The sequence below is a fragment of the Myotis davidii genome, unplaced genomic scaffold (assembly GCF_000327345.1).
Source record: "Myotis davidii unplaced genomic scaffold, ASM32734v1 scaffold104, whole genome shotgun sequence".
Classification (NCBI taxonomy): domain Eukaryota; kingdom Metazoa; phylum Chordata; class Mammalia; order Chiroptera; family Vespertilionidae; genus Myotis; species Myotis davidii.
Genome location: NW_006296625.1, coordinates 128,648 through 136,747, shown reverse-complemented (window position 1 = coordinate 136,747; position 8,100 = coordinate 128,648).

Sequence of the window (8,100 nt, the reverse complement as noted above, 5' to 3'; positions counted from 1 at the left end):
CATAGGGGGCAGGCACTGTGTATTCAGCCTGAGGAGCTAAGGAGCTAAGGAGCCGTAAACTTTCCTGATGGTTCTCTAGTTCCGGAGCTGACTAATTTTCAGTAGGGGAATGATCTGATCATATTTGTATTTTAGCAACATCCTTTGGAGTGAGAGAAAGAATAGAATAATCAGAGGAAGATTTCAAACAAAATAATTTATTCCCAGAGAAGTTTCTGAGAAAAGACTGTACCTAATCAAAACAATCTAATTTTATGCACATTTTCTCTCTGTATGCTTTATACCTCGCTCCATTTTTAACCATTTGTAAGTGATTCTCATTAAAGACACATCTAGATTAGACTGGAAACTACTTTAATTGACACCCTGGATTATGAATTCCCTTCAGAATGTGAGACTGTGATTAACTTCACATTATTCACTAATTTCTGAAAGACACACTGGGCTGGGTTTTGACGGCCACTGCATTTTTTTGTGGTTTAGAGGTGGGTTTACATCCCACTTCAGAAATGATAACTGAAAATTTGTTTGTTTTTAAAGAAATAATGAACAGTAGAAAAAATTTTTACCATTTGCTAGTGGCATCTGCCAGTCTGCTTGGCAGCGCATGACAACAAATATCTTTCTTGTTTTCAGAAAATGACAACTTTAAATGTGACTTTTTAAAAATTCACTTGGAGGGGAATGAGGTGCATATCACACACATTGCAAGTCCAATCAAGCATAAGATAGTTGCATCTGACTTTTTTACGCAGCCTCTTCAGACTTCTTTAGTAGCAAGAAAGGAAAAGGATGAAAATGACACTCAACAGCCAGCTGACGTTCTCAGAGTTGAGTATGTGATTCCATGGCTCCTCCCTCTGATTTGGTCTCTGAGACCTTACAATAAGCAGAGGTAATGAATGTGTGTCATGAGCAAGAAATAAATTTCAATCATTTTTAACTCACTGAGAGATTTAGGAACTGCCTGGTTTTACCCCACTCTAACCCAGTCAATCCTGACTGATAGGTGTAGACAGTGAATTAGCAGCTGCTATTTAGGCTATGAAATATAGTAAGTGCTAAGGTGGAAACAATAACTTTAAAATCCCTAATATCAATATCCCTATTGTCATTCTGTAGGGCCATGTTAATTTTGAAACAGATTGAATCTAATTCAATTATCTCTATGCTTCATTACCCCCACACCCAATGAAAAATGGCTCTGTCCTAGGCTTTCTCAGAACTTCAGCTTAGTGGTTGCCTATAATCTGAATTAACTGTATAATAATGGCTAATAACAAGTGTTTGCTTCTCCTTTCAACAGGATTCAGCAAGATCCTCCATTGTATCAGCACATCTTTAGGCTCAGGTGTATCCTTACAGTGACTGACAGATAAGGCTCCTGTTTTCATGAAAGAGGGAGGGAAGGTGGAAGGAAGGAAGGAAGGAAGGAAGGAAGGAAGGAAGGAAGGAAGGAAGGAAGGAAGGAAGGAAGGAAGGAAAGGAAACTGGCTGAACTTTCTAACTTTGGCAATGAAAGGAGGATCTCTTCATGGCATGAGGTGACCTGACCTTGAAGCTTCAATCTTCCCACTAGCTCACCCTCCCCTTGGTGACCTCTTACCCTTTGAGCCAAAGAATGAGAAGGTAGGGGAAATTCCTATTTTCCTTTAATGTTAAATCCAAACTGTTAAAAAATGATAATATAAGAAATTCAGGTGAGAGGAGCAAACTTCATTCAACATTTCATGAAGTAGACAGTCTCCTTTCACAGAACTGCAAAATGGGGTGGAAGGCAGGAAGCTCTTATAGGAGAAAAAAATAAAAAACAAGGAGGAGAAAAATAGAAAATATCTAATTGTCTGGGACCACATAGTCAACCTTGTTTGGAGTGAGAAGCCCCAGAGTTTGATTGGCATTTGGGGGATTGGCTGACTGGATATACCGTGTTTCTGGTCAAGCAGAGTACTTACAGAGTCATGAAAGTTATCTAAGTTTCCAGTAGAAGCAACGACATCTTGGGCCTAGAAAATTATCACCACAAACAGCCACATGACCTTTCCCTTAGTATCCTGGGGACATCTCTTGGACAGAGTAAATGTTTAAACATGACTTTACTAATGGAAATAGGTGGAGGGTATAGCATGAAACTCGATTTTTCAGTTTAACAAGACATATTTCTCCTCCACAGCTTGTTGTCCACCACAGGGATTCCTTTTAAATTTCTAGTCTGTCCCCAGGAGGCCAGGATGGTGGGGATAGTGGGAGTCACTATTATCTTACCACACCGCTACCCAAATACCCATCCCAAGACCTCATCTACTCCATCTAGTCTGGTACCAAACCTCCCTCTTTTTCTCGTGCAAGGTCTCCTCTTTCCTATATATTGGTGCTGGGGAGGATGCCCTCCTTTCCAGAGGACTGTATTATCTGCCAAGTTAAGTTTCAAAGAGTCATACAAAGGCTACGCTTATACATGTGCTCTGGCAGGAAGAGGTGGGGTCCTTCCCTACTTTAGCCTTTTGGCATCTCAATCAGTCTATGTTAAAGGCTTTCTCTCTGTAGGCACTTACTCTAGTGGTTAAGAGCTCAGATTTTGGGAAGAGACTTCTAGTTTTCAAATTTTAGCCCTGCTGCTTCCTAAATGAGTGTACTTAAACATTTCCTTAACCCTTGAGTCATGTGAAAATCAAGGACAATAGCCAAACTAGCTAGGGCTTAGCTTTCTTATATACTAAAAATAAAAATTAAATCCAGGATTTCTATAACAATGCATATTTTTGACTTTTTAAAAAATGAGACTTATTTGACATATAGCATTGGGTCTAATTAAGGTATACAAATATTGCTTTGGTACATTTATAGTGTTGCCATCGTAGCATTAGCTCTACCATGTCACATAATTATTATTTCCTCCAGTGTTAGGAACACTTAAGATCTAGTCTCTTAGTAGGTTTAATGTTTATAATACAGTTTTGTTGTCTATAATCATTAGACTGTGTATTAAGTCACTAGGAGTTCATTATCTACTAGTTGCAATGTGTACCCTTAAACAACAGTTCTCCCATCCCCCACCCCTCTTAGCCCCTGGTAACCACCATTTTACTCTGTGAAGCATTTTACATGTTTAAGGTACCACTGATATTAATTCTATTTTTGTTGGTATAACATTTTTCAAATGTTCAGCTAATGCTACGCCTTCAGTTTTATTATAACTAAGAGTTGTCTTTTCATAGTTCTTACAATGAAATGAGTGCTTTTCTGTTATAAGTTCACTATTGGGTAGGTGTTTGCAGATTGCTGTTAATAATAGAGCAGTGTAGTTCTGAATCTATGATTCATGAACAAGGCAGGAGATGAACCATAAATCCTGGTGCTGGGAGACAGAATATTCAATCAGATGGGCCCCAGACTTCTGATATTGGTGATCTTCTGGGTTCTAATCATTGTTTTCAGCATTAGAGAGAATTAAACTTAGTTGGCTTTCTACAATGAATAAAGAGGTAGTTTACGCAAGATCTTTCTATTTGGATTAAAAATAAATATACATAAGACAAAGAAACCACCATATAGTTAAGATCCACTTGAGCAAAAATAGCCACTTCTGAATTCAGCTGTACTTGCAATAAGGCCCCGTCGTTCTAAAGGATCCCTTTAGTTTATTATTTTTTCTTCTTAAAAGACAATATCCAAACCAAACCAAACCAAAACAAAACAAAACAAAAAAGAAGAGACAAGTTATATAATCTACAGACTAAAAAGACTAACCATTTTTATTTCTTATTGCAATTTGAAATGGAAAGGAACACTCTGTCCTAGAACAGGGTAATTCATCTCCCGTCCCTTTGTCTGCAGCTACAAGTAGGAGATAGTTTAGAACCATTGCCAATCAGAAAATACAACAAAGCCCTACTAGCTTCTCATTTGTTTACTGGCAGATCAGAGGCCACTTCCTGCGCATCTCAGACATCCTGTTAGCTCTCAGAGGCTCCATCCCGGCATACCTAGAGTGCTTCACTAAAGAAAGGGCGTCTGAAAAGGCTCCCCTTTTTGTCCTGTGAACATGTCATAGCTGATTTGAGTTTTTTAAATATTTTCCACCCTTGTTTGTTTCTTAATGCAGCACCAAGATGCAATTTTTCTGAAAGCCAAACTGGAGACATGCTGAATTCGTGAATACTGAGGAAGTGGTTTCCTTAGCAATAACAGGCATGTGAAAGTCAAAACTTCCTTTCCTTCTCATGTGACCTTTTTTCAAAGCAATTCAGATAAAGGACAATGGAATTGAATTCCAAGCACCCACAGTGTTCATGAATTGCTAAGCAATGATTCACCAAGCACCCAAATTACTCTAGACTGCTTGAGCATTTCATTAATGAAATTGCTTTGTATTTAAATTTTCCTTCCTCACTTTGTACTTCGGTTTGCCTCATGCCTACAGGCCACTTTTCCACCACTTCAAGAAAATGTAGATATACATTAGAGCAGTCCTAAATAGTGATTAACATAAGGACTTTAGAATGTCAGAAGTTAGAAGGTTACATACAATATTCATAACTATTTGCTACCCTTGGATACATTGGATACTAAAAACTTATGGAAGGTTTGTTTGATAATTGAAGTCTATTATTTACTCAGAATAGGTAATATAATTTAATTTTTGACAACTCCTTAGATATTTTAGAATCACTGAAGCTTTCATTAATTCCAATTATAGATTTATCTTGATCCACTCACTCATTCTAAAAAAGAAATAATAAGGTGTTATATTTGACTTACAAATTACATATCCTGGTTAGTCCTCAAAGGTTAAATGGTAGTAAGTTATTAAAAACAATATATTAGCAGGCTGGGACTTTACGGTGTCATGCTGTTTTGCCTTTAATTAAATTGCCGTGTTCTTGAGGAATATAGACAAGGCCATCCTGGGAACTCTTTATTCCTCTTTATAGCCTCTGAATTGTGAATCTCAAAATAACTAACATTACTCAATGTCTTAGGATCATAATTTTGTGAAGTGACTGCAGTGAATATTGCCAGACAGACCCAGGACCCAGGGAGTTGGGTGACCTTTGCTCTGTGATCCTTGTGTGTCACAGGGCTAATATGACTCATACTGGGTTACTGTACTCATAAAGTGTGTAAAGAGAGGACCTAGCAGAGTAAATGTTGCATAGTAGTTGCTCAATAAATATTAGTTTTGCTTCTTTCTCCTGCATGTCCTCTCCATTCTGACGTTGTATATTCAATTTAGTCTGATCTGCTCCTAGTTTAATGGCTCTCCTGGACTCAGAAGTGGTCTGAGATAAAGCCGTCATGTTCAAATGGGCCCCAGCCATTATCTTTCTTGATAGTAAACAAGGGATGAACCCTAATAAAAGTGGAAGGATCTCCAGTGAATTCACTCTCTGGCCACTTTCTAGAGTACTTGTGAAATTGTTTAACAAACAATCTGAGCTGCCCCAGCAAGCAGGGTAATTTTCCATATCCTCTGACAATGACGGTGGGGATACAGTTTGTCATGTTCTCATTTGCCCAGCACACCGTGCACTTTGGCAGTGAACCAGGTCAGGCTTCGGGAAGGTTATCTCTCAGCCTGGATGTGTGTGCCCCAGTGTGTGTGCACTGGGTACCCTCCATGAAAACTGGTTCTCATTCCTCGTGCCATCAATCCTGTAAGCATCCCCTTTCCTTCCTAACCCAGGCTGGTTCTGGAAGGTGGGCACTCGCCCGCACTGCTGATTAGACTAGTCCAGCTGCCACTAGAACCAAAGGCACTAAGAAAGTACTTGGTTGCCTTTTGGAGTGGAATAGCCAGGGGAAAACAGTGGGGGGGACAGGCCGGGGGGAGGAGGGTTGAAACAGCGTGATTAGTAATTGCTTGCCAGAATATTTTTAATGTGTTGTTGTTTTTTTGTGGTTGACTCAGCCGGTCAGAGAAAGGTGACTCCAGGAGTAAGGAGTGACCTTGGCTAAGTCACTTTATCTCTCTGGGCTTTGGGAACTTGGATTAAATCACAGATTTTCAAACTATGTTCCAAGGAGCCTTGGAGTTCTGCTGTGCTGAAAGCTGGGACCGTTGGTAAAAGAAACACTTAGCAGATAGGATTCTGGGATTTGGGCTCAGAGAAGCTCTGCTTTATCTGATTTTATAGACTTATTTAACATGTTTTGAAAAAGTCCCTTAGCAAAAACAAGTAAACAAAGGTATAAGTTAGGTATTTACTAGTTTCTGTTGGGCCTTGATGGTCTAGCATTGTGTGAGTACAGATGTATAGATTGGAGTGTACATAAGAACCACTTAGCTAATACAAAACAACTACAAAACCATAAACCACAAATCCTGTTTCATGAGTAAAGACTATTCTAGTCTTAGAAAGATCTATTTTGGTCCACATGGTATTGAGAAGGATGTGATAGATAATTCACATTAAGTCAATGGCAATTAGTTGAAGGAAACAATTAAAAAAACAGCACACGATGAGGTTAACATGCTTGTAAAACCATGCTTGTATGGCTCTCCCTGTAACTCAGGGCAACATAGTACCTAGAATCAAGGCTATCTCACATTTACCTATTTCACTAATTCTTTGTGACCTTTGAAAATGTCAAAGGCACCATTGGGTGTTCAAAGTGAAGGTCTTAAAAGTAGACATTTCATCCACATCGTCAGGCAATATTAGGACGAACCAGAGCCACAGAAGTGTGTTGACAATCCTCCTTTTAGTCACACAGCGTTCCCCCAGTCACACAGTGGGGTCATTCTGCACAGCTTTTTTTTTTTTAAGATGTCAATTGTTAGATACCTGTTCCCTGTTATCCAGTGTCTTCAGAAAGGGCTGGAAGGAAAGCAGCCAGTCTTTCTGGCATGGCTTTACCCCTATTAAGAGGGCTATTGTTGAACTGTTCACATTGGGATGCTCTGATGGTTAGCACGTTCAGCCGGCTGTGATTACAGTAATTACAGACCTGGGAAGGTCAAATTGACAAAAACTAAGTATAAGCTGGAACTGAATATAAACCGGGACAACCCTCGGCACTAGTTCTTTCCATCCTCTTTGGGATGTTGTGGCTGTTACTGTTGTGAAGAGTTGCCAAGTGGTAAATCTATAGTAAAAAATAAAAATGAAAGTCATTGATTTCACAATTTGTCTTGGACCACTTAGAAACACTATGTGAGGTGCTGCAGTGGATGCTACATTGTGCTTTTGGCTCTATTACCTTCCTGCCTAGTCATGGCCTTGAGTTTGTGTGATGCATCTGGTACCTTTTAAAGTACATCAAGAGTCTTCATGATTTTCCCCTTTATTTTTCTCTTTGCAAGAGTATGATGCTGAATGTACAATGGACAGATACAATTTTCTTATGTGTGTGCTGTATTGTGGGATATTTAGGAGAAACAGCTCTCACAGAAAGAGAACCCACCAAGTTATGTGAAAATAAATGAAATGATCTTCCTATAATTGTCTAACCAAAGACCAGAATAAAATTGCTTCACAGATAAACTAAATGTACTAGTATTCTTTCCCTTTGCCCTTAACGATGGCCTCAAGCAATGGTTTAAGTAACAATTAAGTAAAAATAGAATCTCTTATGTGGAGGAGTGGAGAAAGGTAAAAAAAAATAAATGAATATAAATCCTTTCTACACAACAGATAGGTTGTATAGGGCTAGGAAAAGATATGTGGTCAGAACAAAGATTTTGTCTGAATAAAGACAAAATAGTGGAAGTGGCTGGAAATTAATCAATTCACAGAATCCAGATGTTTTAGCTATTCAGAGCCAAATATCTAAATTTTGGCTGCCTGAAATTTTCATGTTTCCTCCAGATGTTTGCTTTCAGGTAGACATAGTCATAATCTCACATGCATGATTTCATTTTAATGTATCATGTTGTTCAAAACTTAAAGTGGCATATAACAAGAATAAGGATAGGATAATATAAGCTGTTTTTCATGGTTTAGTAAAAATGACATTGATAATGAATATTTTTAAAGGATGAAATTAAATCTTTCATACAAATAGAAAATAAACACACATCACAAATTTCATTAAACTCTTTAATTAATAAAGAAAAAAGAAAAATATTGCAACTAGTTCAAAGGAGATTGCTAAGAA